At 43.0% G+C, this 20,160-nt stretch overlaps 1 protein-coding gene across 4 annotated transcripts in view; it reads left to right on the top strand.

Moving 5' to 3' along the window:
* The first annotated feature begins 3,682 nt into the window (after nt 1-3,682).
* Nucleotides 3,683-20,160, top strand: part of ADD3 (adducin 3) — a 142,487-nt gene continuing 126,009 nt past the window's right edge. For 2 of the 4 annotated variants that reach the window (XM_055119002.1, XM_055119003.1), the window contains exon 1: nt 3,684-3,984. The gene's annotated coding sequence lies outside the window, so the exon portion shown is untranslated. Of the gene's footprint in view, nt 3,985-5,875; nt 6,126-20,160 lie in introns of those variants that run through there. The other 2 variants (XM_055118997.1, XM_055118998.1) reach the window with 2 other exon arrangements.

Here is a 20,160-nt window from a genome sequence, read left to right as displayed (position 1 = left end):
GTTGTCACAGCCCATGTGGGTGGGGGAAAACCATGGACATGTTCAAATTTATTGTTTATTTGTCTGGTGTATGTGTGTGTGAAGTGGGGAGAATCAATGTTAACATCAACTCTGTTCCCAACTTTTCCCATTTTTCTTCTCTGGGTTTTCCACTTGAGAAATTATAGGGCTGAGCCAATGAGGTCTAAAATCTATCCAACTCTATCATCTGATGATGTTTGATTTTAAGTACGTTTCTGTTGTTATTAAATATAAACTATGTGCTATGTTCAGTCAGTATTTTAAGCACTATGGTCTTTGTTTCAGAAAAAAAATGGTCCCACTTGAGTACACAGACCTCACAAACAGTTGTTCATTTGCAAAAATATTTAATTGATGTGCAAAATAAATTTCAATTAGTGGTAAATAATAAACTCAGGTTAAACATTTGAAATAAAGTTGTTTCTTGGAGCCAGAGAGATAGTACAGACGGTAGGCACTTTCTTGCACATGGCTGACCCAGGTTTGATCTTTAGCACCCCAAATGGTTCCCCTGAGCCCTGAGTACAGACAGGAACTGAGTCCTGAGCTCTGATGGCTGTCATCTCAAATCAAAAATAAATAAATAAAAATGAAGTTGTTGGGGGTGTGTGTGTTCACACCAGGTGATATTCAAGTGTTACTCCTGGCTCTGCACTCAGGGATCATTCCTGGGGTGCTTAGGGGACCATGTGGGATGCTGGAGATCAAACTTGGGTTGGCTGCATGTAAGAGAAACACCCCCCCCCCCATTGTACTATTGCTCTAGCTCCAAAATAAAGATTTTTTTTAGAAAAATAAGTAAATTAATTTAATTGAGAGAGAATATTAATTCTAGTGAGAATTTGGGATTCACCAGTGAAAAAAAGAAAAGTAGAGAAGGCCAAAGTAAAGGAAATTTGTGCCCAAAGAAGGACATGAGCACCCAGGGTGGAGCGCTGGAAAGAGATTCCACACCCAGAATTGGCATGCAGGAGACCCAGAGCGGAGTGCCAATGAAGACTTATTTTTATTTCAAGTTCTCAGAACAAATAATTTACAGTACATCCATCATATAGCAAAAAATAGAAATGTATAAGTGTCATAAAATCATGATACTTTGGATGTTCCATGAAAGTTTCAATTCCACATCATAGTTTTAGAAAATGGGGAACTTAGGGCCAAATAGGGTAACTTACTGACAAAAATATCAAGTATTAACTAAGGCTGTTCAAAACAAGTCAGTTGCAGAATATCTTTTGTATCTTTCTGCAGTCACAGATTGGTAACATACCACTTCATTTATCCACAAAGGAAAAAAATCACCCCTCTCAGTTGCTTTCCTTCCCTCTCCTTCTTAGTTTTATATGCTAAACTCGAGTATAATCTAGGTATCTTCCCTTAGATACCTCACATTCCCTTGTTCTGCTATTCTATAGCCACAGATACATGAAACCATCCAGTATTTGTCTTTCTTCTTCTGACTCATTTTGCTTAATATGAAGGGTTATGTAAAAAGAGGTAAAGAGTAGGTGACGGGAGTAAGGGGACAGGGGCCTCAGACACATCGGCAGTGTAGAGGTGTGTTATAGCTATGCATCTTAACTGTAAAACCAACAAAACAAAAGCATGAGATCCAAACTACTACATCTAAAACTTTAAAATGTGCCTGTCAAAGAGGCAGGCTGGTGGCTGGGAGGGAATTTGGGGACATTGCGGTGTGTGTGTGTGGGGGGGGGGGATGGTGGTAGGGAAAGTTGACACTGGCGACAGGATTGGTGTTGGAAGTTTGTATGCCTGAAACTCAACTAGGAATAACTGTGTTATTTATGGTGTCTCAATACCATAAAGTGTCTCGTTCAGGGTCTTGATGATGAAGTCTGACCATCTCGTAGGTGGGTGGCCACTCGTTCTTTTGATGTCCTGTGGAATCCAGTTGGTAACTTCCATCTTCACTCCCGTCTATCTTCACTCCCATTCCTTCCCATTCCAGCCGTCGCATGACGGTCTCGAGGGTAGCACTGAAGAGTTTTGGTGAAATGGTGTTGCCCTGCCGAATCCCTCTCTTTACGTCGATGATCACTTCCTTGGAGAATGGTGAGATCCTGGTGCTGAATCTGTAATACAGCTCACGGAGGATCCTGATGTAGATAAGTATGATCCTTAAAAATATGATAAAATATGATACAATAAAATATGATCCTTAAAAAAATCATGTTCATTGTTTCACTGTCACTGTCCTCCCATTGCTCATTGATTTGCTCCAGCGGGCACCAGTAACGTCTCCATTGTGAGACTTGTTGTTACTGTTTTTGGCATATCAAATATGCCACGGGTAGCTTGCCAGGCTCTGCTGTGCGGGCGAGATACTCTTGGTAGCTTGCTGGGCTCTCTGAGAGGGACAGAGGAATCAAACCCAGGTCGGCCACATGCAAGGTGGACGCCCTACCCGCTGCGCTATCGTTCCAGCCCCAATTCATTGTTTAAATTGTTTAAATTAAGGAATTTTTGTTGTTGTTTTGGGGCCACACCCAGCAATGCTTAGGGCTTACTCCTGGCTCTAGGCTCAGGGATCTTCCTGCCAGGCATAGGGGATCCTATGGGGTGCCAGAGATGGAACCAGGGTGACCACATACAAGGCAAATGCCTTACCCACTCTTCTATCATTCTGGCCCCATGAGGAATATTGTTTTTTAAACAAACTTATCATCAGGCAGATGGCTCAACTTTGCATGTGCGAGCCTGGGGTTCAATCTGCCACCTCATGGTCCCCAAAGCACTACTGCTGGGTGTGTCCCACAACCCCCAAAATAAAATTAAAATTATAATGCAGATTCTTAAGTTGCTCATGTGTGGACATATCATATCTTAATAGTCTAAATACTAGATTCACATGTATTTAATGTAGCTTACTCTACTAAATTCATTTCTTTCTCTACCCCCCCCTTGCCCCACTTTTTTTTTTTTTTTTTTTTTAGGTTTTTCGGTAACACCCAGCATCAGGATTTACTCCTGGCTCTGTGCTCAGGAATCTGCCCTGGTGGGCTTTGGTGACCATATGGGATATGTCAGGAATAGAACCCAGGTCCACAGGGTGCATACCAAGAGCCCTACCGGCTGTGCTATTGCTTGGGCCCCAAGTCTGATTATTCACTTTTTACTTTTGCTGACTTCTGAACTGCCATTAAAATAGCATAATACTTATCTAAAATTCTTTTAGATACCATATTTTCCGTTGTTTCTATAAATCACATTTTGATTTTCACAACGTTCTGTTAATAGTATATTTTCTAATATTGACATTCACTGAAATTCCAGGCACGCTTATAAGATGGGAAGACCTGACTTCGTTGTTCCAAGTCATATAAATGAGTCTTCCGTATATTCTCATATTAAGTACTAAATACAACTAGTCTTAGATAGTCATCACTTTAGTGCAATGACTGGAAATTAAATCTAAGCACAAAATACTAACTCGTTTCAAGGCATGTTCGTCTTTTCCATGAGCCCCAATGTTTGAAGTGAATACAGGGCTCTTTAAAACTGATGCTTCCAGCATTTCATTGACTCACACTAAATCACTCCCTCGATCACCCAGTTAATTTTAACCTTGACCTCCCACAGCTGTACTGCCTTACTCTGTCCAAAAACACTCGCTGCTTCCACCCTTTCTGTCTCATAGGAAGCGAGCGCGGAGGAGAAAAACAAAACCCACTCCTTTAAGAAAGATTCCGCCTCCCCTCGGAGCAGCAAGCGCCTAATGGTAATTGTGGAGTCTCCACCAAGTCACACACTTTACTACTCAGCACTGGGAGAAGCTGCCGCTGCGGCTGCGGCTGCTGCTGCCTCCGCCGCCGCCGCCGCCGCCGGTCAGAGGCTGCAGTGGGCTTCTGTGCAGCACTGCAGAATCCACACCTCCATCCAGAACAGCGAAGACCCACACCACCTACCACCCTGGAACACCAGAAAGCCTTCAATCCTCAGAAGGTGAGCAGATCTTTTTTTTTTTTTTAATCCATTTCGCCCAGAAACTGTGCCAAAGGGAATGATTGCTCTCCAGACATGCTTAAAATGGATTATGCTAATGTGTCTTCCTTTGAGGGGGTCTAAATTTGGGGCTGGCGGATGCCTATTTGACTATTGTCTGATGTGCGCCCTTAACGTACTTTTGGGTTGTTGTTAATGATAAAAAACACTATTCTTTTTGCATGCAGAAGCTTTGCTTTCTCTTTTTCTTATTTTTCCTCTCTCGGTTTTAAAAGGCAAGAAAACATTTCAGCCACTCCCAATATCTCTCAAATGCTGCAGCTATTTTCAAATGTCAAATAAAATGACAGCCTGAGCATTTTCGGAGAAAAATATTTTCTCCCCCAAGCCAGCAAACCTTCCCCATGCCTGATCCTTTAAAAGCCAGCAGGCATGGTTAGATTTTGAGCAGACGGGAGATGGTGGTAGACCCAAAAATTCTATAGCCTTAGTCCAGTGCAGAGAGAAAACCAGGATACATTGAATCACTTGGTTTGTGCCAAGACAAGATTCATTTTCCACACTTTATATGTGGGAAGGGGAAACTACATTTTAATTAGCACATTTTTAGCGAAGAGGGAGGGGAGGGGAAAAAGGTGGGGTGTGTGAGAAGTATTTGAGGGGGAAGAGAAGAGCCTGCAGCCGAGGAAGGAAATGGAGAGGTCTGGAGCCTTGGAAATGCAAGGAGATAAGGGTGGGGAATGAAGTTTGTTGTGTGTGTCAAGGGTGGGGTGGACTCAAGGGACTTGAATAACCAGAATGGCGCTTGGAAGAGTGTGCTTGTGAGTGGATCCGTGCCCATGTGCGGGAGGGATGTGCTAGTCGTGGGTGGCAGAGAAAGGCGTGCGTTGCCCGGCGGTCTATTTCGAGCGGAGGTTGGGATGAGAAACGTGTTTGGGCGGCGACGGTGGGCGCCCAGTGTCACCTGTGGATGGAGCCACATTTCTGCAATTGCGTGCCGGAGTTTGCCCGGCCCCGGCTCCAATTTAAAGGCTGGCGGTGCCACGGGCTTTTTGCCCCTCCAGGCGATCAGCTCTTCTTAGGAGGTCACATGCTCTGGGCGAAAGTGGGGGGCCGAGGACCCTCGGTGGGTCGTAGCAGAGTAGGATCGAATTCCAGCCCTTCCCTGGAAGTGAGTGGTGGGGGGGAGGAGGCAGCCCCGCAGGCAAATATGCTGCAAAGAAAATCCAGGCCCCTCCTAAGGGGGGGCGTGTAAAGACCGAGCCTCAGCCGCCGCCTGCCCCTTCTGAAGATCCAGCCGCGAGAGTGGGCTGCAGAGGCCGCCTCTGGAAAGCGGCGGCTCGGCCTCGGAAGTGGGGGGCCGGGGGTTCGGGAGGGAGACCTTTCCGAGACGCGTCTCCTCCCCCCACACTCTCGGTCGGGTTTCCGGCAGGGTCGTTCCGCTCTCCCACCCTTCGGGGACGAAGCGGCACCGCCTGCGGAGCACCCTGCGGCCGCCGCGGGCCTGGCTCGCGGGAGGCCCCCGGTGCTGCCGTTCCGCAGGCTCGGCGCTAGCCGGCAGGAAGGGGGCTGCCGGGGGCGGAGCTGAGGCGCTGGAGGGGCGCTCGGGGCGGGGCCAGCGTTAAAGCGGGCGTCGGGGGCGGGGCTCCCGGGGGGTGTGGCCAGAGACGTCCTGTGATCCTGAGGGGCGGGGCCGCGACGCCCGGGGGCCCGCGGGGCGGGACCAGGGGCGCTTGGGGGCGACCGCGGGGCGGACCTGCAGGGGGCGGGGCCAAGGGCGCTAGGGGGCCTGAGGGCGGGGCCTGGGGGCGGGGCCAGGTCCCGCTCTGGGGGGCGCTCGGCCAGTCCCGCCAGAGCGCGAGCCGCCAGCCCTTAACGGTCGCCGGGGCGAGGGGCGGGAGGGGAAGGAAGGGGCTTGCATTTAGGTTTGGGAGAGCGAGAAGCAGCGTCGGTGGCGATCCAGGTGTCGCCGCTTCCTGCCAGCCAGGGCTGGGTCCGGGGTCTCACACCCCCTCCCCTCCGGGTCGGTCCGGCGCTTAAGAGGCGGCGGCGGCGGCGGCGGAGCGGGCGGGCGGGCGGCCGCTGCAGCCCCGGCGACCGCGGCCGAGGAGGGAAGCACAAAGCCGGCGGCGAGCGCAAAGGTAATCCTGAGGGGAGAGAAGGCGGCGGCGTCCCGCCCCTCCGCCCCGCGCGCCGGACGGCGGCGACCCTCCGCGGGTGTCGCGCCGCGGTGGGGGCTGAGGTGACTCCGTCTCGGCTGCCCCTGCGGCCTCAGGTGAACCCCTCGGCCGCCCGACGGCGCACCGGCTCCTCAGGCTGACGGGACGGGGAGGGGCCGGCCGCGAGGGTCTCGGCAGGGGGGATCGGCCCGACCCTCTCGGCGCTCCCGGGCCTTTCCCCCCCGGGAGGGCGGGGAGTTCGAAACGTGGAGCTCTGCGGGCGCGCCGGTGGCCGCGGCGCACAAGGTGCGCTCCGGGAGGCTGGGACGTTCCCGCGCTTGGGCCAAGCGGGGCTCCGAGCGCGGGTTTGTTTTGTTCCCCTGCGCTCCGGGAACTTGTGCTGGAAGTTGCAAGTTGTTAACTGAAGCCACTTCTGCGGGCCGCCCCGCGCCGCTCCCCTCCCCTCTCTCTCGCTGCACACCCACCCCACCCCGACAGACGTCTGCATGTTAGGTTGCGCTTCCTGCCCGGGGTGACAGGCAGCAGAGTTGGCAGCCGCTCGGCGGAGCCGGTGTGTGGGGCTTGTCCAGCCTCCCTGGGGGTTTGCTGCTAAGAGCTGAGGGAAGACCGCAGAGCCTGTAAGAATAAGCTCGGCTTCGAGGAAAAGGACGGGAATAGCCTCAGGTGAACGTTGGGGCGGGGTGGGGGGGGAGGGTGCTGTTATCGCTGAGATTTAAGTGCGAGTCGGTGCCGAAATGGGGGCGTCGCTCAAACCTGCCCATTCCTTTGGCGCACGTGCAGTGGCAACTGACCTGCACCAGAGAAGTGCAATTGATCGCAACCTGCAGGCTTTGAGTGGGCCCTGGGGGCCACTTCCTGAAGGAATTGACAAGGGCCCCGGGGTGGAAAAGCAGCTGCACAGACCTTGGGAGCGTTGAACGTGAACTCATACATTTAAGGCTTAGCAGGATGTAATGGTTGTTTTCCTTCCAGTAAGTGCACATTTACTGTCATGCCGACAACATCTTTAAGGTTGGTTTTCAGAAGGCTTCTGATGAGGATGGTGGTAGAATGAAGTAAGAGCATAGCGTTAAGTTTTCATTAAGTTGCTCGCCTATTAACATTCTTGTGTAACTTCAGGACAGAACCAACTCATTTATCGAGTTAAGTTACTACTGGACTATTTGTAGAACTTTGCTAAGTTGCGATTGTATTGTAACTTTTTTCCTTTTGCTTAAAATGAAAAGCAAAGAGAGGGGACGAAAAAAAAAAAAGAACTGGTCACTTTTACGCCTCTTTTTTTTTTTTAAATATTAAGTAATAACCTGCAGCTAGCTCTTAAAATTGACCTAAAATACTAGCATGTTGGTAATAGCTTTTTCTTTTTAAAGAAAAAGTTATGTTTTGAAAGTTAAACATCATTTGGGTTCTTGAGATATGAGACTTTCAATATGTTGTAGTTTTTACATGTATAGTGTTAGGAAGTGTTTGATGTAAACATTTGACATGGTCATAGGCAACTGGAAAATATTTTGTCTTTTCGTAATATGCTTACATTCTTTATTTTTAGAATATAAGTATATTATAAAAATGAATCGGATAATATTGTATGTAGCTATTTCTAACCCTTCTTCAGTATAACTTTATGTATTTCGATAAAAGTGAGTTCTGCTCAATGGCTTCAAGTATGGATTTAGGATCTGAGAGATAGTAAGCCAGTAGGGCACATATGTTTGATCCCTGGGACCATTAACAATTCTGGGAGTCCCACCTGGAGTGATTGCTGAGGACCGCTCTGGTATGGCCATAAAAAGCAAGCTAACAATACTACTACTAATAATAATCTGTGGATCTAGTTTTTGTAAAACTAGAATGTCTTTTGAGATGAGTGTAGAGCATCAGCTTTAGTCTACATCATAAAAAACCTCTAGACACAGGTAGAGTGCAACTTTTGATGTTCAGACTTCCTGAAGTAAAACTTACATCATATCTGAGTCTTTTTGTTACACCTAAGCCAGCAAGTTGTTAGCTATTTAATCACCTTTATCTCAGAGTAGTTGATTAGCAGTATTGGACAGCACTTAGACTTTGTCACCATGGTGTTTGAAGTATTTCTTTTGAGGAAAGAAATTACATGAACATTGAAAACATAGCTCTGGCCAAAGTGGCTCTTTTAGAAAGGTAGGGAATGATAATATTAGAGCCTTAGCTTAACCAGGTTGTTATGTATAAAATACTTAGAGGAGAGTCTGGGGCTCAGTATGTGCTTTATGTGTTTAGTATTGTCAACATATTAAAATACATTTTTGAAGAAAGCTTTGTCTTCTGCTACCCAGAAAGGGAAGACTCAGCAAATGCTTATAATATGCAGTATCTATTTGTTCTATCGCAGTGCCAGGCTCAGAGTTTTATATTATTTCATTAATCATCATGACAACCCAGTGACTAAAAAGATACATAGAGAAGTTAAATCTTGTCCAAGGTGGATAGCTAGAAGGTGGCTTTGAACCCAGACTCTGCCGATAGCTGGAGTGAACCCACATCACTGCGCGATCCAGCTGCTCTTGCACTGTAAAAAATGCAAGTCAGTGAAATGTCTTCACAGAATCTACATGACCCCCGGGTCTTTGTTTAGCCACATTCTTCTGTATACAACCACACTTATATTTAAATATGAAGGAGGATGATTCATTTGCATTAAGTAGAATCACCTTTTGATTTTGGAAGAAGAATCTCAACAGTATTTATTTATTTTGATTTTGAGCCACACCTGGCAGTGTCTGGGGTCTTCTTCCAGCTCTGTACCTAGGTGTCAGTCCTAGCAGTGCTCCAGTGACCATGCAGCGCAGGGTATCAAGCCTGGGCCTTCTCCCTGTAAAGCATGTGCTCTGCCTGTGAGCTATCTCTCCAGCCCTATAACAGGTGTATGCTTGGCTGGGATGTTAGAATTTGATTAGATGCATTTTTTTTAATTACTAAATTGTTTGTCTTTTTTTTTTTGCTTTTTGGGTCACACCCTGCAATGCTCAGGGGTTACTCCTGGCTCATGCACTCAGGACTCATTCCTGGCTGTGCTTGGGGGACCAAATGGGATGCTGGAATCGAACCCGGGTCGGCCATGTGCAAGGCAAATGCCCTATCTGCTGTACTATCACTCCAGCCCCATGTTTAAGTCTTTTGAGAACCAAATAGGGGCCTCACTCAGTGACATTCTGGAGGTCCTATTCCCATAGATACTTAAGCCAGTGTTTATACATTGCTAGGTGGCTCACACACCAGGGGAGGTGGGAGTGGGCCCTATACGGTACTCACCAGGATGTTGGGGATTGAACTCAGGGCCTCTCACATGCTGGGCGCATGTTCTATCTCTGCAGTTCCTGCAATGTTTTTTTAAAAAAGTTTTTCATGTGTATGGGGTTCCAACTACTCAGGATAGACTAATTCCCTAGGATTGATTATGGTTTCATACTAAATCGGTTGGCCTGATCACCTTCTGATTACCATTACCATTTCAGGCTGAGCTGGATTTTAACTAAGCATATTCTGAATTCCATGTGAATTACCTCCTAAAATTTAGCCATAAATGAAGAGCTTTTGTGTGTATGTGTGTAGCTTTGACTTATTCTTTGCTTCACACATCTCTCAGGAAACTCAGTGTTGCTGTTTCATCAATGTAGTATATAGGTTAAGCAAATTGATTACAATCTAAGGAGCTGTTTTAAGTAATATTTAGGATTATGGCAGAGACCTGATAATGTTCATTACTAATTTAATAAAATTTAATTTTCAGAAATGTTTAAATCAAGTATACATTGAATTTTAAATGTTCAAGCTGTATTACTATATCACTGTCATCACTGTCATCCCATTGCTCATCGATTTGCTCAAGCAGGTGCCAGTAACATCTCCATTGTAAGACTTGTTGTTACTGTTGTTGGCATAATTGAATACGCCTCGGATAGCTTGCCAGGCTCTGCCATGTGGGCTGGATACTCTCGATAGCTTGCCGGGCTCTCCGAGAGGGATGGAAGAATCGAACCCAGGTCGGCCGCGTGCAAGGCAAACACCATACCCACTATGCTATCGCTCCAGCAATTAATATATGTTACTATAACAGAAGTTACTAACCTGTTTTCTTACACTAAACATTATTTTCAACATCACAGTGTTTTTGAAAAGTCTTAGAAATAGTGAATACGTAGTTTTAATACAAAAAGTTAGATATGTAATCAAGGCATCCATCTTTCCCTTTCAACATAGATTCCCTATTTGAAATTGAGTAGCAGTAGAGCAGGGGTGGGGAACGTGCAACCTGAGGCCATGTTAGGCCTAAGAAATTGTGGTTTGAACTTGGTACATGATAGGACAGAAACGAGTGCTTCTCATCGGCCACTGCCTGTGACCCTTTTTCATGTATTGTGTAGCCTGTGGATTATGTTATAAATAGTCAAATGGCCCTTGGCAGAAAAAGGATTCTCAGCCCCTATAATGGAGTATGTCATACCATTGAAATTTAATATCAGTGACCTAAAACTTTATTTCATGTCTTCTATATTAATGATCTATCATTTGATCTTTGGGTCCATGCCAGAGGATTTACAGATGAGATTGTTATGAGGTCTTTCTGGGTTTTGCCAGTGACTAAAATTCTTTTGGCTGAAAGCCAAGACAGTCTCAAATTTTTACTGTTATGAATTGTGTATACAAGAAATCTCGTTAAATCACTCAGGTTTATTAACTACAGCTTGAAATGTAAAGAAGGTTGTTGGGGTAGGAGAGACAGTACGGTGGACTAGGTCATTGTCTTGCATAGGGTCAGCGCCAGTTCAGTCCCCAGCACTGTTTCATTGGCAAGAATGATCTCTGACACAGAGTCAGAAGTAATCCCTTGTATAGCCATTGTGACCAAAAAACCAAACCAAGACAAAAAGGGTGTTATCCTTTATCCCATGTATAATCTATGCTATTTAGAGTATTTTTCTTCTAATCCTATCAAGTTATGGGCACATGTGTAATGTTGTTTGGGGTATACTTTTCCCTTTAGGAAAAGTTAAAAATTATCCACCTGATATTCATATAATAGTATTTGAATGTCAACAGTATGCATAGAACACACTTAACTAAAAATTAACTTGAAAAAACATTTTGATGTTAAAATATGATGTCACTTACTCTAAAGTCTTATGTGATAGCATAGATAATGAGATTCAGTCTCATTTCCTTAAACATTTTTGTTGGATATCTTTGAAAAGTTGTATTAATAATATCTATCAAATTCCTAGGACATTGCTGCACTTAAGGAAAAGTATAATAAAAAGTATGGTAGAACATTTAGAGAATGAATGTGAAAAAGTAATAATAATCCACAAAAGTATAAAATATTTTTTTTACTATTCTTAAAATTTGCTTCCCCCCCTCCCTGAAAGATAGTATTTTTCTTAGATAATAGACCAGTATTTCTCAACTGGAAGGTATATGATTCCCTGTGGATACTCAGAATATTCCAGAGGACCACAGGTGGAAACCCCATAAATGGGTGGCCATGGATTGAGACTTGGGCCAACCGACAGGACTATAACAGGGGTGGTGGATTGGGGGTGAAGAAGGTCCTGGGAAGGAAACAAGAAACAAGAAAAGGTTGAAAAACATTGGTGTAGACTAGTTTTTAATATTTAAAAAACAGAACTGTAATTATAAAGATGTTTTTCTTAAGCACACAGCTACTTTTTTTATGTTGAGTTTAGATTTAAGTTGAGATATTATCTGAATTGAAACTGGGACTGGAGGGACTGGAGTGATAACACAGCGGGTAGGGCGTTTGCCTTGCACACAGCCGACCGGGTTTCGATTCCCATCTTCCCATTTGGTTCCCTGAGCACTGCCAGGAGTAGTTCCTGAGTGCAAAGCCAGGAGTAACCTTTGCACATCGCGGGGTGTGACCCAAAAAGCAGAAAGAAAGGAAGAAAGGAAGAAAAGAAAGAAACTGGGACTGGAGAGAGACTACAGAGGTTAATGCACATACCTTGCATGCACTAGTCTCTATTTCAATCCCTGGCACCACCTGGTCTCCAAGCTTTGCCAGGTGTAGCTAGGGAGGCCCCCAAGCACCTGTTGGAGTGTCCCAGTTATTCTCTGTTATCTCGGGGCCTGAGCAGCACTGCATCCTTAGGGACACAGCACTGAATCATGCCCCAGAAAGGGTCCCTGAGCCCCCTGAGCAATCACTTGGGAAGCCACCCATACTCCACCTTCTCCTCTTACTCCCAAAACTGATGAGATCACCACCATAAACTTCTTTTTTGCTTTTTTTTTTAAATGACTTTAGTTAAAGCTTAAGTGAAAGTAGTAAGATTCTCTTATATAAAATGAACTTTGAAACTTCTTTGTTTCAAATTGCCAGGAGCAGGGAACTAACATATAGTGGGTTGGCAGTACATTAACAGTTTGCTGCTTCCTCAAACAAGGCTATCTTTTGAACCTTGGATTATAAAACTTACATTTTTTATATTAGTCTTAGATGATTTTCACAGGATAAAAAATGTCCACAGTTGGGTCAGCTGTGTGCTTAGTAGAGCACTTTTTGCTTGTGTATGAGGCCTTTAATTGGATTTCCAGCATTCCTCTCCCAACCCCCAAGAAAAAAATTATGTATAGAGAATTTTACAACAAGCCATCAGCCATCCATGTTTAGATATGCTTTTGGAACACTTTTGGTAGATAACTCAAAGGGCTGGAGCACACATGTTTTGCATAAGTGAGACCCAGGTTCTATTTCCAGAATACATGGATCTGTCTCTGAGCACCACTGGGAGTGGTCTAAAATTCCATTAAAAGAAAAAGCACTTTTCTCTTTAGTTTGGGGCTATACCTAACAGTGCTCATGGATCACTCCTGGAGGGTCTCAGGAGATACTAGGGAGAGTCAGGGATTGAACCTGGGTTGTTCATGTGCAAAACAAGTGCCTTATCTATTGTACTATTTCTTTGGCCCTCTTGACACTGCTATTTTATTGTGTTTGCTACTTCTCTTAGCCCTTTGAAATTTAGTCTTGTAATTTTTCTCCTCCCCATCCTCATCAAGGAAATGCTCACTTCCCTAGATAGAAGAGGAAAGGACAATTATGCAGGCGGAGTTCAGGAGTCATGGAACTTCCAAATCTCCTGTTGTCTTCTATGGGAGCTGGAAGTCCAGCAGTGTAGAAAGCAATCCTTTTGGAAAAGTGTGGAGCTTCAGAATTTTGGGGACTTGGTGTTTCTCTTTAAAGTTATCTTCCTCGAAGTTTCTGTGAAGATTTTCCATAGTGACTCAGCTTTTCCTGTGCAATAACATTTCTTTTTTCCATACAAAAGTCTCATCCCATCTTACTTTTATCCATTGGACTTAGGATGTAACAGAAAGATAAGTTTACTCAGTATCCTCATGGAGAAGGTAATTAGGCTTACTTGGTTTGTCCACAGAGCTTTATTTGAAGATCGAGATCTTTCTAAGAACTCCTTAAGAACACTGCTTTGAGTGGATTCAAAAATCAGAGCTGTTAACTGCATTGGTCATCACTTATCTTGTTTATTTTATTCATTTGAAAAAAATTCTGTAAGTGTCAACCTTTTAATATTTAAGAAGTGTTGGGGAAGGATGATTATCAGAGTTCAGATGGAATTGTACTGGTCTTTAAGTACAGAGGATGAGGGGTGCAAATGAGAGTAGAAAGGGGAAAGAGATTAGCAATTAAGATGATGCTTCACATTCCTTACTCCACTTTCAAGTTCTTTTGAGTTTTTAAAGTGTTAATCTTACTTTCAAACCCGGGTTGGCCACGTGCAAGGGAACCGCCCTACCTGCTGTGCTATAGCTCCAGCCCTTTCAAATCAGTTATCTGAAATCTCAAATCTTAAAGAGCCTCAAACTATTTTTCTCACCACTGAGTACATAGGTACTAACACAGGAGAGCCCGGCAAGCTACCAAAAGTATCTCGCCTGCACGGCAGAGCCTGGCATGCTACCCGTGGTGTATAGGATATGCCAAAAATAGTAAAAAGTCTCACAGTAGGGACGTTACTGGTGCCCGCTGGAGCAAATCGATGAGCAGTGGGAGGACAGTGACAGTGAATCTTACTTTGCCTTCCTCCTATGACTTATATTACCAAAACTGAATTTAGTCTGCCTTAGAGAAAGGTAGAATTTTTGAGGCAATTCGTAATAAAATGCTGAAAAGTTTGGCTTTCAACAGGAGATTGTGCTAAAAGGAAGTTCTGTCTCTACACTAGCAGTTCTTTTAATTTCAAAGAAAGATTTCAGAAATGTGAGAAACCTAATTTATCTTTCTAATAGTTGGGGGTTAGTATACATAAAGTAAAATCCATATCATCATTGAATCAAAAATGGATATTGCCCCAAACTTTTTGTTTGTTTTAGGGCCACACCTAGTGATGCTCAGGACTTATTCCTGGTTCTGTTCTCAGGGGTCACTTCTGACAGTGCTCAGGGAATCATAATCAGTACCAGAGAGTGAACTGTGGTTCACATCCTTTGTACTGTGTCTCTGACCTGGTAATTGACTTTTCTATGTGTGTATCAAAATAATTTTTAACTACAAAATGCCTCGTCTTCAACTCAGTGAAACTGTGATTGTGATGAGTTCATTGTTCTCAAAACACTTTATCTTTAAATATTTGAGTAAAATATTTGATAGATGAGAATCTGGTCATAGTCACTGAAAAGCTGTTAATCTTTATAGCAGGATGTAATAGGGCAGATATAAAAACATTTTATATCTGAGTAAGAACAGTGTTTCTTCTAGATAATAAGGACTCAGAAGCCTACTAGTTAGCAATGACTTAAGTTCAGTGATATTTTATTGTGCTTGTTGTCTTAAAATGTGAATTTCTCTGGATTCTTTAAAATCATTTGACTGGACTATCAGCTTTTGATGAGTGCAATTCTGGAGGAATGTGACAATCAAGTTAAGCGAGTTAAAGAGAACTCCCTGCTTTGTATATCACACCTGCATGTTGCAAAGCAAATTTCTTGGAGCTTGTTTAATTTGGGCTCAAAGGGAAGAGTGCCATCTGCTGAGTGATTGTTACATGTTGAATAGTTCTAGCACTTGGTTAGGGAATGCTCAACTGACTACTGGAAAAGCCCTGGTCTCCTTTAGCCCTCTAGAATTGTAAGTTGTTTAATTTTAATTATGTTTCCCAGCAGGAAACCTAAACACATGATGAATAAACTAATTCAATATTTACTGAAATGTTTGGAAAAGGAGAAATCCTGTTGATGACTCCATTGTAACTTTTAAGTCTAATATGAGGATAGTTGTTATAAGGTATTTCTAGTTAAAATTTTGTAACTAACATTGTTTTTGGATTTTAGAGGATTAGTTCTAAAGTATCTGAATTCTCTTAGACATAGTAATGCTTGTCATTTTTTAGTTGAACAATACTTATTATGCTTGAGATATTTTGAGTAAGGAGCAATAGCACAGCAGGTAGGGTGTTTGCCTTGGTTTGATTTCTCCACCCCTCTCGGAGAGCCCGGCAAGCTACCGAGAGTATCCCAGCCATGAGGCAGAGCCTGGTAAGCTCCCCGTGGTGTATTCGATATGCCAAAAACAGTAACAACAAGTCTCACAATGGAGATGTTACTGGTGCCCGATTGAGCAAATCGATGAACAACTCGACTACAGTGCTACTTCATTTTTATTTAATTTTAACAAGTCTCACAATGGAGACGTTACTGGTGCCTGATCGAGCAAATCAATGCACAATGAGACAACAGTGCTAACTGTAGATGCACAATGAGACAACAGTGCTATGTATAAAATATGTGAGTGCTTAGGATCAGTCATCCTAAAACCCATTTTAGTTCAAAGATGCTGTTATTGTTCTTCCCGGTAAGGTCCTTTGACTGATTAATGATTAGTTGATTAGTTGGTAGGTGACTCAGAAACTTATGATTGTGGGGCCGGAGCGATAGCACAGCGGGTAGGGCATTTGCCTTGCACGCGGCCGACCCGGGTTCGATCCCCGGCATCCCATATGGTCCCCCAAGCACCGCCAGGAGTAATTCCTGAGTGCAGAGCCAGGAGTAACCCCTGAGCATCGCTGGGTGTGACCCAAAAAGCAAAAAAAAAAAAAAAGAAATTTATGATTGTACTGTGTGAAGATCTGGTGAATGGGTGGAATAAAAGAGGTTTAAAGTTCTTAGTTCTGTGTTTTATGTATCAGTTGAGTAAAGTATATCATCATTCCACAGTGTTTCCCAGAGTGATATCATACCTTTGGGGGGATTGGAATGAGGTAGGAGGTGGTTGGATGGTGTGGTCAATTTCAGTTCCAGTGAAATTTGGAAGACACTTCTGTTTGCTTAAAGAGCATAGATTTCTAGGAAAGGTGCTGAATGCTTCTCCCCCACCCCTGAAAAGACCAAATTAGTTTAGGAACCTCTGCTTCTGCTCCAGAAACTTGTCAACTTTCAAACAGACTCTATTTCAGTTCTTCATACCCATTTCCAGTGGACAATATAGATAGATCCTTTTTTTAAAAAAAAATATTTTTTTTAAACTTTGTTTAAACTTAATCTTGATTTGCAAATTGTTCATAATACAATTCTTCAGTGTTCCAACAGCAGTCCCACCACCAGTGCAATCTTCCCTCCACCATTTTCACCATTTTCCGTAGTTTACCACCACCCCCAAGTCTACCCTCTTGGCAGACATAAAATAATTTATTTTAGATTGCTTGTTACAGTGAAATGGTAAGTGGAATTATCAGAAATAGTTCAGTAAAAGAAAGTTTGTGAAAATTGTTGTATCTCACAATGGAGTTGTAAAAAGCATTGTCTGGGGGTTTATTGAGCTGTTTGTTGCTAGTTTAGCCTTCTGTGTTGTTGTGTATTGAGCTTAGTTGGCATCTATTCTTCTTTCCCGTCTAATTTGTTCTGCTTCTACTGGGCTGTCAGTATTGAAGAATTTGGAGGTGTCATGTGGCCATATACGTAGCCAAGCGCTCCAGGATCTATGTACCTGGAGTTTTAATCAGCTTGGTGTCTATTCAGAGATCAGTTGTGAAGCACTGAAGGTGGGCAGTTTGTATGGCAGCAGCTGTGGGAACCTGGCCTGTTTCTTCCCAAGAGTGCCCCAGAGCTTTCAGCTGCAAGACCCATGTGTCTATGAGTTTTATTGGCTTGGCTTGTATCTCTTCCAAGAAGCTGTTAATCTGGGCCATTTACATGGTTGGGGCTGTGGCGTGTGGGTTGGCAGATCCACACACAAACAAAATAATGAAGTGAGGCTTGTCAGTAGTCTTTTTTTTTTTTTTCATTTTGTTGATTTTCAGTAGTCTTTCTTAAAGCAAACTGTAGAAACAACTTTATTTAGTGTATTAGTAAAAAATCTCTCTCGGACCTCTGTTTATCCTAGATAGACCTTTACTGATTTACCTTCTGCTTTCTTTTATTTATTCATCTACAAATATTTTTCAGACACCTTTTATGTACTATATCCTTTTCAGAGTTCAGCAGTAAGTGAAACTAATAATTAGTGAAGCTCTTGTTCTAGTGGCGTTATATTGTTTTTTTGGGGAAGGCTATGATTTCATTCGGCTATGATTCCAACCCCTGTATGATTCCAATTCCAATCTTAAAGTAAATTATATGTCATGTTGAAGTAAACTAAGGAGAATATAGGGAAGACAATGAAGATAAAGAGTATAAGCAAGGCAGATATGAATAGAGTGTCCAGGTGAGAAAGTGACCTGTGAGCAAGTCTTAAAGAATTATAAAGGCTCACATGTATGGTATCAAGGCACGGACAGCTAAACAGGCTCAAAGAATGTGAGACCCATGGATTGATGTGGCTGAAACTGAACAGTAGTTGTTGGGAAGCCAAAGGATGACTTTGAATAGAGGTGGGAGGTGATCTGTTATATGTTTTAAAGGATTATTTTGGATCTTTATTTTGACTTGATACCACAGTAGTGCAGTAATCTTGTTGAGAAGTAATGTATCTGGTAGAGGTAGTGATGACTGGTGTATTATACAACTATTTGGAAAACTCAAAATTTGAGTTTTGGGGCCTAGGCAAATGTTTTCAGGGAAACAGATTCTGAGGTGGGAAAGAAGAGGGGTTGAAAGAAAGACACTAGGTTTGAAATGTTCACTTGGTTCTTGGAGATGTTGAGCAGGAAGCTGTTGTGAATGAGTATGAGGGCATGATTATTCATCAACTGTATAAATATAAAAACTTAGTTTCCTGTTTCATTTTTTAATATTTGTATTTTTAGTCCCTTTGAAAACTAGGATAATCTCCATATGGTAAGGATTTGATGTATTGTTATCTATGTGTTGAAGATGTTTCATCTATCTTGTAAAACCTTTCATGTTACTTATAAGGACATTTGGTCCAAAGAAAAAAATTTTTTTTTCTAGAGATAGAATTTGATAAAATACTGTTGTTGTTTTTTTATCAAAGTGTGAAGATAATAATAGTTTTGTTCCCACCATTTAAAGAGGTTGGAGAGATAGTATAGCAGGTAGAACATTTGCTTTGCACATGGCTGACCCAGATTTGATTCCCAGCATCCCATATGGTCCTCAAGCCCCACTTGTAGTCATCTCTGAGCACAGAGCCAGGAGTAAGCCCTGAGTACCACCAGCTGTGGCTCAAAAACAAACTACAACAAAAAAGTGTCTGTGAAGAGTTTGGATGTTTCTCAAAAAGTTTTTATCGTTTCAACTTTTAAAAGTTTAATGGTTAGAAATAGTATATTTAGTTCCTGTTATTATCCAGCAAATTGTACTCAGGTATATATTAAAAATATTTGAAAATATGTTCACACAAAGAACTTAATATTTATAGCTATATTATTTATAATAAGCATTGTGGCTGTTTTTTCTTCTGTGTATCAGTTGATACATGTGGTATGCTTGTACATGGAATATTATTCAATCATAAAATGGAGTAATGAAATAAGGTTTTACAACATGGGTAAACCTTGAAAATTTTGTGCTTAGCCAAACACAAACGGGCACATATTGTATTGTTCCATTTCTATGAAATGTACATAGATATATCCATAGAGATTTAAAATAGAGTGAGTAGTGGTTGCCAAGAACTGGGAGAGGGGAAATAGGGATTGAGTGTTTAATGGGTATTGGGGTTCCCTTAGGGGTGATAAAAAGGTTTTAGAAATAGTTCTGATTGCATAATATTGCAAATATACTGATAAACTCTAAAGTGTACTGTTTGAAAAAGGTGCACTTTGGTGTCAGAGATCTAGTATAGGGTTTTAAGGCATACACACACAGCTGACCACATTTGATCCCCAGCACTGCATATGGTCCCCAGAGCACCACTAAAACTAATCCATGAGCACAGAACTAGGAGTAAACCCTGAGCATGGCCAGATGGAGCTCCAGAGCCACAAAGTAAGTGAGTAAAATTTAAAAAGTGAATTTTATGACAGATGCATACTTCAGTTAAAAAGGTGCTGGGGGAATGTATGTGTGTGTGTGTGTGTGTGTGGTATGTGTGTGTACAGAAGAACAACTAAAATAGCTCAGAGTGGACCTTACTTCTAAAATATTTAAGGGAGTGCAGGTGGGCAAAGAAGTTTATCTCACAGTGGAGAAGCAATTTATGGAGGACAATGGCATTTGAGTTAGCATTGGAGGATTTTTCAAATATTGGAGTGGAGAGTGAATTGTAAGCCAAGATAAGTAGAATATGCAAAGGCTGTGGTCAGGGATAGAGAGGAGGCAGTAGAGGAGGCGGGAGAGGTAAGTAGAGAGCACCAGATCATAAAGTCATTGGGTGCTATTTTAAGAAATTTAGATTTTATTCTGACAGTTACTTTAGATCATGAGAGGTGTAATCAGATGGGTCTGAGATCTGGTGGTGTGAAGAATGCTGTGATGGAGAGAGTGTTGGCAGAGAGACAAGTTAGGCATTTAGTGATAAGAAAATGACTAAAGCAGTTGCGGCTTTGAGGGAGGAAAGGGTTATTTTTGAGGCAAAGAATCT

The sequence above is a fragment of the Sorex araneus genome, chromosome 11 (genome assembly GCF_027595985.1).
Source record: "Sorex araneus isolate mSorAra2 chromosome 11, mSorAra2.pri, whole genome shotgun sequence".
Lineage (NCBI taxonomy): Eukaryota > Metazoa > Chordata > Mammalia > Eulipotyphla > Soricidae > Sorex > Sorex araneus.
Note: the sequence above shows the minus strand (reverse complement) of the source record. Positions and strands in the feature narration are given on the sequence as shown.